The sequence below is a fragment of the Pipistrellus kuhlii genome, unplaced genomic scaffold, assembly GCF_014108245.1.
Source record: "Pipistrellus kuhlii isolate mPipKuh1 unplaced genomic scaffold, mPipKuh1.p scaffold_m20_p_18, whole genome shotgun sequence".
Classification (NCBI taxonomy): Eukaryota; Metazoa; Chordata; class Mammalia; order Chiroptera; family Vespertilionidae; genus Pipistrellus; species Pipistrellus kuhlii.
In genome coordinates this window covers 17,050,951-17,061,259 of record NW_023425493.1, presented here as the reverse complement: position 1 = coordinate 17,061,259, position 10,309 = coordinate 17,050,951, and positions in this window count along the sequence as shown.

Genomic DNA, 10,309 nt, shown 5'->3' with positions numbered 1-10,309 from the left:
GTTGAGCCCATCACGCTGACCAGTGCCTTTTGGTAAACAGGCCACAGCTCTGCCCTCCTGGCTCATCCCGAACACAGACATCCAGGGTGATACCCTCTCCCCACTCTGCATCTGCATCTCAGATCTGGTTCTTCATGTTGAGGCATATAATTTGGTTATGGGTCTATCTTCCCCACCAGCAAGCCCCAGGTTTCCTGTCCCTGACTGTGGGCACAAGGCTTGCTGCCTGCACTCAGGGGACATCTTTGGAGTAAATGAATGAACACTCAGGCTCCCTATAGCTCTTCAGTGATTCAGGTAGTCATGCAGTCCCTTGGGGACTCCTCCAACAGAGAGGGGAGAGAAAGTGTCTGTGGCAGGTCCCACTCTCTGTGAATGGGATTATAATAGCACCATCACACAGAGTTGAGATGAAATGAGTTAATTTGATTTGTAAAGCACTTAGAACCGTGGTTCAATAAATCTTTATTATTGTTGTTAAAGCCAGTTATGCTTGATATTTAATAACTTGAGGCCCGGTGCACAAAATTTATGCATTTGGAGGGGGGTCCCCTCAGCCGGGCCTGTGCCCTCTCTCAGTGTGGGAGCCCTCAGAGGATGTCCAACTGACACCCATTCTTCTAAGCCAGTGGTCGGCAAAATGTGGCTCAAGAGCCACATGAGACTCATGAGCCACGGTTTGCCCCTCTGTTGACTAATGAGTTTGCCAACCACTGACCTAGACTCTCAATTCCAATAATTACAGGCTGTTGTTCCTTGTAATTAAGCCCCTATCCCAGTGGTTGGCAAACTCATTAGTCAACAACAGAGCTGCAGTTTGCTGACCACTGTCCTAAGCCATCAGTCAGACATCCTTAGCACTGTCACAGAGGTGGGAGAGGCTACTGCCACCACAACTGTGCTCACCAGCCGTGAGCCAGCTTCTGGAACACTGACTATCGGGGCAGCTCCTGCCTAGAGCATCTGCCCCCTGGTGGTCAGTGCACGTCATAATGACCAGTCATTCCACTGTTTGGTTATTTGCATATTAGCCTTTTATTATATAGGATTACTTCCAAACAGAGGAAACGTGTTACCTTAATGGCATTTTATGCAAGAAAAGAAGAAAAAAGTTAAAGCCAAACAGCCAATAGCTTCCCCAGGCTCGGGGTCCCGACCACACCACTTCCCCTTGGGAGCCCCCTCGTGCGGGAGGTACCAGGGTACCTGGACTGGGCCTCTAGGAACTCCTTTCTCTGGCCTAGGAGGTGGCTTTGTCTGGCATTCTCCCTTCGGCAGGGCTCTGCTCTTATTCACCCGGAAACGCTCAGCTGCCACTGTAACATGAATACCACACAAAGGGCACGCCCAGGCTTTGGTGTTTGGGTCTGCCAGTAGCTCAGCGCCACCTCTCATGCAGGGTGGACAAGCGCCTGCCTCTTGGCCTGGCCCTCGGGGCAGAATGCTCAGCTTCTTAGGCACCTGAAGCTGGTTCCAGGAGGAACCACACACCAGCCTCTCCTCCATCCTGCTTCCTTCTTATGCTCTGCTCTCTCTCAATAGGATCCAGGTGGTCCCTAGCCTAAGCCCGTTGTTGTTTTTCCTTCTTTTGACAATTTTCTCCCCTGCAGGTAGAGAGATTCCAAGGAAAAACGTGGTGTGGACCTCACTGTGACGGAGAAGAATTGCTTGTGACAGACATAGTGGCAATGGGACTATTGGGAGAATGTACCCACTTCCCTGGAAAGCTTGTGGGCCGGGGTGAGAAACCAAGGCTACTGGCTCCATGCATGTGTCAGACTGCAGAGATATGTGAATAGGCTCATGGGAAAACACACATAGGATTTGTGTTAGTGAAGATGATCCTAGATCTTATAATATACACATTCTCAAATCTCAGTGGCTTAACAAGAAGGAAATTTGCTGTATTGCCTGGTCCCACAAAATCCAGTCAGGAAAAGGCCCGTCCAGGGCAGGAAGAGGCACTGTGTTAGAAGGAGAAGGTTTCAGTGTTAAAAGTCTTTGACACAAGAAGATATTTTAGTAAGACCTTAAGACTAGTGGCTCTTGGAGAAGAAACTACGAGTGCAAACTGCCCAGGAGGGAAGCGTTCCTGATGTGTTCCTGGCCCAGCACGGAGTCCAGTGTGGGCAGTGGAGGGACTCAGGGAAAGAATGGCAGGGAAGGGGGTTGGACTAGGGAGAGCTTTGCAGGCCCTTGGAAGGACTGGGAGTGTTACTTAGGGATATGGCAGCCCTTTACCAGAGGAGTGACATGCTCTGCTTCATATTTGCAAAGTTCACTCTATATGTGTAATAGATTGAAGGGAGACTATCGTGGAAGTAGGGAGGCCTGTTATGAGGTTCGTGTAATAAACTGTGCAGTGATGATGGCTTGAATCAGGCCAGTAACCAAAGAAGATGGTGAGGCATGGTCTAAGGTATAGTCAAATTGTGAATAGACATAGTCGGATTTTGCTGAAAGATTGAATGAGGATGAGAGAAAAAGAGAGGAAAAGATAATTCCAAGGACTTTGGCCTGATCAACTAAAATGAAGTGGCATTGATTAAAATGGGACAACTACATGAGTGTCTGGCTTAGGGGACGGTGGATGGAGATGAGGAGCTTGTCATTAGATATGTTACATTTGAGATGCTTATTTCGCATCAAAGAAGAGACAGGTGGTATCTAGGTGGGTTCATGAGTCTGGATATCGGCAGAGAGGCCAAGGTTAGAGAGGTAGGTCCAAGAGAATGTGGAAATTATCAAGGGACTAAAATAACTAGAAAAGAGAGGAAGCTCAAGGACTGAGCTGGACCCCACTGTTGAGATGTTGAGAAAAGGAGGAAGAAGCACAGGGAGCTTGAAGAGGAGCAGCCAGAGGTGGGAGGACAACCAGGAGACAGTGGTGTCCTGGGGCCAGTGAAGGAAGACAAGGCTTTAAGGAGGAGGGAGGAATCACCTGTGTCAACTTTTACTGAAAGGCCAGCTAAGATGAGGACTGAAAAATGACCACTGGAAGAGTTGGTTCAAAGGACTGTCAGTGGATCCTTGGAAAAGAAAGTGGCAATGATTAGGATTTAAGACTGGTTCACCAAGAACAGGTTTTGCAAGATGAAGCACATTCTTCTATTTAGAAAGTGTCCCTGGCCAAGGTAATAGTTTGCCAAGATTTCAACATGGTGTTTGAAAAACAAACAAACAGATTCTTCTGGTGTTTTTGAACATGAGAGCAAAACAGGGGCTCGTGAAACAGTCGTATTACTTGAATTTGTAAATGGCATGTTCTACCCTCTCTCCTCCTGGCCTGTTCAAAAATTTTAGCAAGACTTGAATAAAAATATCACTGAGATGTCAGTACAATTTGCAGATTTTGCAAAGCTAGGTAAGACAAAAGAAATATATTGACAGAGCCAGGTCAGTGTGGCTCAGTGGTTGAGCATTGACCCATGAACCAAGAAGTCACCTGTTCATTCCCCATCAGGGCACAGAAAGCAGCTGATCAATCTTTTTATTTCTCTATCCCTCTCCATTCCTCTCTCTCTCTCTCTCTCAAATCAATAAAAACATATTTTTAAAAAAGAAATATGTTGACGAACACAGGATTTCACAGGACTAACTAAATGGGCAGCGCTAGAAAAACAACATTTAATGGGAATATCTGCACTTTAGTAGCAATAACTGAATGTGTAAATATCAGATGAGGAAACAAGTATTTGGACATAGTACATGAGAACATGACCCCACAATGTATGTTGATAATAGCTCCATATAAAGCAGCATAGTGACATGTTACCGAAAGCTATTGTCATCTCAGGCAGCATATTATATATGTATATATATGCCCAAGTGACCATTACAACCAGTCGACCCAACAAATGATCGACCAGTCACTATGACGCACACTGACAACCAAGGGCAGATGTTCAACGCAGGAGCTGCCTCCTGGTGGTCAGTGTGCTCCCACAGCCAATCTCCTGTGGCTGGCCAACCTCTAGTGGTCCCTTCCCCCAGCCAGCCGGCCCTGATTGGCCCTGATCGGGACTGGGTGAGATGGCCCCAATTGGCCCCTATTGCCGGCCAGGCCGAGGAACCCCCGCCTGTGCACAAATTCATGCAACTGGGCCTCTAGTCTAGAATAATTAATGATCTTATGATATTCTGAGATGATCAATTGCACTAATGGTATTTTTTTTTGTTCTATTCTAGCACTATGTGTAAAGGGGGGAACTGACATAGAAGGGTGCATAGGGAGGAGAAAAGCTGGACCCATGAAGACCGCCACCACCTGCTGGCCAGCCTGCATCCGTCTCTTGCCTTCCAGTTCACACTGTTCCAGAAAGGTTTCCCTTGAGCATGAACAGAATCACATCACTCACTTATTTAAAGTCTTCAGTGCTTTTCCTCAGGGCCTAAAGCAGTCTGCAAACCACAGCTCTCTAGCCACATGCAGCTGTTTGGTCCCTTGAGTATGGCTCTCCACAAAATACCACGTGTGGGCACGCATGTACAGTGCAATTGAAACTTCGTGGCCTATGCGCAGAAGTCGGTTTTCAAATCTCAAAAGAAATTTCAATCGTACTGTTGATATTTGGCTCTGTTGACTAATGAGTTTGCTGACCAGTGGCCTAAGGAATAAAACCCAAGACTCAAATCTAGATTTTTCAAAATCCAAAGCCTCAGCAAGCAAGATATAGAGATAAAATTCTACTTTGTTTTAATGGTTTTTATAACCAGGAGGAGAGTCAGAAAAACCTACTGTAAGTTAGTCCACAAAGCCAAGGGCTCATACAATGAGGGTGAGCAAGCAGAGTGGGTGGAGGGACAAGTCAGAAGTTCGGGGTGAGCAGCAGGGACAGAGGCATCCACCCTCCTCCTGTGGAAGGGCTCCTGGTGAAGTGGGCCCACAGAAAGAAAGGGTTGCAGACAGGGCTACTTTCTGCAGCCTGTTCTCCTGTGAGGACCAGAACGTCTCCATTGGGGGTCCACCTGTGCTCTTGTTCTTCCCTTTTCACACCTGTGCACTACTAAGTGATGGGATACTTCTGAGAAATGCCTCATTAGGCAACCGCGCCCTTGTGCAAACATCATGGAGTGCACTCACACAAACCTGGATGGTACAGCCCACTACACACCCAGGCTACATGGTCTAGCGTACTGTTCCAAGCCTACAAGCCTGCACAGCCCATTACTGTACAAAACAACCTGAGATTAAATCAGGCACAAGAGAAAATGATGCAAGCAAAAAACCTGGTAAACACGAGATGTATGAGGCTGCTGCCAGCCGAACACGACATGCTATTTACGGCAAACTTGTTTTATGAGTGGAAAGTGCACACTCTAAAATAGGGGTGTCGAACTCAATCAGAGAAGGGGCCAAAATCTAAAATCCAGCCTAAATCACGGGCCGAATGGTTTACTGAACAGTCATAAACTGTCATTGTGATGGAAACGCAGCGGAGTGCAGTGATGACAGTGCGGTGCGGGCCACATTGCAAGGCCTGGAGGGACGGATTTGGCCCGCGGGCCTTGTGTTTGACACATGTGCTCTAAAATAACGATAAAAAGTATGGTCTAGAACAGTGGTTGGCAAACTCATTAGTCAACAGAGACAAATATCAACAGTATTGATTGAAATTTCTTTTGAGAGCCAATATTTTAAAACTTAAACTTCTAACACCACTTCTTCTAAACAGACTTGCCCAGGCCGTGGTATTTTGTGGAAGAGCCGCACTCAAGGGGCCAAAAGGCCTCATGTGGCTCGCAAGCCATGGTATGCTGACAATGGGTCTAGAAAATACATAAATAGCAGCATAGTCATTTATTAATATTATCATGATCAACTACAATGAACTGTATGTGCTATTGTAAGTGCTATTCTTTACACAACTGGCAGCGCAGATTTGTTTACACCAGCATCACCATAAACACCCAAGTAGTGCATGGCGCTATGACCTATGACAGCCCGGAATCCCATTCCATTTGCTGTAACATCGCTCCCTGTGGCTTCAGGGCTGGGATTCTGCAGCACCAGCCTGAGGGAAATGCTGGGCAGAGAGAGAAAGGATGGAAGCTCAGCCCCACCTTCCTTCATTCACCACAATATTGGTAGTGTGACTAAAGCGGCGAGATAACCTGTAAGCCCAGAACCTGGTATCCAGAGGGTGCAAGTGAGAGGGAGAGGAGCATCGTTCATGGACACTGGGTGACAGCTGCCTTTCTACACTGAACTCTGATGAAGAGTCAAGGCCCCCTGGAAACTGCCATAGACAAGCCCAAGGTCATGTGTGATTCTCGGAGCAGGAGATAGAGCAGCAGAGGGAGGCACAGAAAATGGTGACTGAGTCGGGAGAAAGTTCTTGCCTCCAGGCCAGGGGTGTGGAATGTCTGGCCTGCAGGCCATGTAAGGCCCTCGAAATCATTTGGTCTGGCCCTGCCAGGCATTAGGGGTGAGTTAATTAAATATTTGACCAGATATAGCAGGTTAATTTTTAAGTTGATCATTATGTATGGCCCATAAATGATGTTAAAAATATCCAAATGGCCCTTGGCAGATAAAAGGTTCTCCACCCCTGCTGTAGGCCCTAAGAGAGAGGAAGAGGGCTTCTTGTCCGTGTCTTGTGGGAGGACCTAGGTGGTAGCTGCACCAGCGTGGGCACGAGGGTACAGCATGTCTCATTTCATGGGTATAAACAGAAGCATTCACTTAAGCCAGCCGGGGGCTTTGAATGCCAACAATCAGAGTGTATCCTTCAGGCAAACAAGCCAAAGCCAAAGAGCAGACAAACGGCTAGCGTTTGTTCTGTTTTTGTGTGTGTGTGTGTGTGTGTGTGTGTGTGTGTGTTTCTCTTCTAGGAAGACGTGTTGTGTTGGTCTTGGTTGTCCTCTGGGTTTTTCCTCTCGCTCTCCCACAGCGCTCCCTGCACAGGCATTACATAACAGAGGAGACGGCAGGGAGCACCTACACAAGAGGGCATGACAGTTAGACAATGGGCAGGCAGAGGCTGCCCTGAGAAAACGGACTCATTCATGAGCTGGGTGAGAGGCGGCTCTGTTCCCCACTTGGCTCCCTGGTAAATGAAGTGCTCTGGGGACAAAGAGGGAAACTTTATACTCTTGCAATTTTCCCACAGTGGCAGGCTCACAGGAAAACAAGGCACTAGTTGGCTTGGAGGAGAAAAGGCAACCGTAGCCATAGACTTTGTCTTCTCCTTCAGATCGGTGGCTCGTGCCAAATCCACAGAACGATCGCCCAGGGAGGGAAGGCAAGGCTAACTTGCTGTGGGTCCGCCTTGTGCTTCCGTCTGTCTTTGTCCACACGGGATGGGTTTTCAGCTCTGAACCAGCTCCTGCTTTACCTCTGTGCTGGCTCATCGTTTTGAAGGGAAAGAATGCTGTCAGTCAAGATGATTACCCGCAGGCAGAAATAACAATTACTTTTCCAAGTACAGGATGCTAAGCAGAATCGGGGTGTACCTTCCCAGACACAGCCAGCCAGCTCACTTGTTCCGGGGTGTTCTTCAGCCCAAGGACGGGGCAGTTATTGCTCTGGGGTCACAACCAGAAAACACTTGGCTGTTGGGTCCAGGGGTTCTTTGCATGGGACTCTATACTGCCACTGTGTATATTTTGCTGCCTTGACTTATGAACCACAAATGCTGAAAATTCAACCAAAAAGTGATGAGTGTCCTGTAGTGAGTGTTTTGTATATGACTAAATTTCATGCCAAGAATATGCCAAAATTATAATAAATAATCTTAGATATTTATTTAAAAACAAAACAAAACAAAAAAACACACAGCAAAGACCAATTAAACTTGGTACAAAGCTCTTGTCCAACTTATCTATTTAAAGAGATTGTTGGAGTCCATTGCTGTACCAGTTGACCCACGGCACTGTTCCTACCACTAGAAATTCTACTGTAACCCTCCAGTGCAGAGTGGTTCCTGCCATGGGATAGGTTATAACATGATAAGGTATAAAGATCCCTCTTTATCCACCCTGGACCAGGGGCCACCACAGGATAAAAGAAAGACTAGAGGCAGGAGATGCAAAATGCTTCCCAAATGATCGAAGAGCACCCCTGTGATCCAGGCTGGAGTACATATGAAATAGATGTGGGTTTGTCAGCTCAGCTGCATCCCGGGAGGCTCCTCCTTCTGGTCACTGAGCATACAGGTGCCAGGTAAGAACAGACAGCGCTGAAATGCTCTGAATCTGATAGGTGGGCCTGGGTCCTAACTTCAAAACTTGTGCCCTCGAAGAAGTTGCTTTACTTTGATTTCCTCAATTGAGGCCATCACAATGGACACTATATGCATAGGAAGATGGCAGAGATGATCAGACTGTCCAGGGAGAATGGAAGGAAGCAGCTGTAGGACATGCCTTCTCTGAGTCCTCTCCCAGCTGGGGACCCTGCTCACAGCACTGAGACACGTGGCAATTTTTTGAGAAGAATTCACATTAACCCAGGAAACTGTCCACAGACTGTCATTGTTTCATGCCCTGAGGATGGAAACCACTGCACAAAATGTGTTGCCGCCGAGTCCTACACTGTCTTTAACTCTATCCTTGAAAGAGAAACCTTTGAAGTTTTTTAAAAATATATATTTTATTGATTTTTTTACAGAGAGGAAGGGAGAAAGATAGTTATTATAGAAACATCCTTGAGAGAGAAACATCGATCAGCTGCCTTTTGCACACCCCCTACTAGGGATGTGCCTGAAGCAACGTACATGCCCTTGACTGGAATCGAACCTGAGACCCTTGAGTCCATAGGCTGACACTATCCACTGAACCAAACCAGTTTTGGCGCCTTTGAAGTTTTTAAACTTATGCTTCAAGTATAAAAAGGCACCTTTCACCAAATTCATGTGTCTCCTCTATTGGGTTCCACTTCAGCCTTGGACAGAAGAATCCAACACCTTAGCATTACCTAACATTTTCTGAGCATTTATCATGTCCCAGATGCCATGGTACTCCCAACAGAATGAGGAAGACAGGTGACACGATGTGTTAAATGCCTTGAGCATGGAGCCTGGGAGCCTGTCTCACCCCAATAACAGTGTCTGGGGAAGACCTTCCAGGGGAGGGGCTACCTGAGCTTCATCTTAAAGCGCACCTGGTTAGTCAGGTGAAGGGATGGGTGCTTCCAGGCAGGAGGAGAACATGCAAGGGCACGCAAGGCAGGAGAGCCTGCGTGTATCATACATTGCAAGAGTTCCACATGGCTGGAGGGTGGGACAAAGTGGTGAGATGGGATGTGGTGAATAGATTCTGGAAATGTAGATGGGGGGCAGGGGTAGATCTTCACAATATTCCTAACTAGCCCCAAGACATCCTTTCTCCCTAAACAATACCTTTAATAGAGATATTTACTGCTCTAAACATCTACTAATGTTTTGATTCTTCAAGCAGAAAGGCAAAGCAGAGAAAGCCCATGGGTAATTCCTCATGGGTTTTCATATCAGCAGTCCATCTAATTACCTATTTTCTTTCCGATTTAAAAAGAATTCTTCAGGCAATTAAGTTTATGCTTCCATAGCTATTTATCTTCTCCCAAGTCGCCTTTGAAACTGATCTTTGTGGGAAAAGCTATTTTTCATTACATTGGTCTAGATCACTCAATGACTAATCTAAACATTTATTTTTATTTTTAATTTTTATTGATTTCAGAGAGGAAGGGAGAGGGAGAGAGAGATAGAAACATCAATGATGAGAGAGAATCATCAATCAGCTGCCTCCTGCATGCCACCTACTGGGAATCGAGCCCACAATCCGGGCATGTGCCCTTGGCTGGAATCGAACCTGGGATCCCTCAGTCCGAAGGCTGACACTCCATCCACTGAGCCAAACAAGCTAGAGCTCAATGACTAATCTATTGACGACAGTTACTTTTCACAGGGGCCTCACCTTTTAAACTAAATGATAGCTACCATTATTTGACTATTATTATATGCCCAGTCCTGTGCTAAGTGCTTTTGAAATATTTTTAATCAATCCTCACAGCAACTCAGTGAGGTACATACTATTATTATTTCCATTTTGTGAGTGAGAAAAATAAGGCCCAATAAAGCAACAGCTTAGAAATAGCAGAATTGTGATTCTATGAGTTTGATTTCCAACCCCCCACTCCTTACCAGCCCATTCCCTACTGTTTTAAAATACCTTCAAGGTGAAGCACTTAAAGCAAGATGCTTCACAGTGGATAGCCAAGCTCTTAGACAGGATTTTTTTTTTTTTTTTTTTTTTTTTTTTTTTTTTAAGAAAGAAAGAATTTATTGCTCGCAGTAAAAACATACTTAGGGCAGTGAAACAAGAAAGGGCAGAG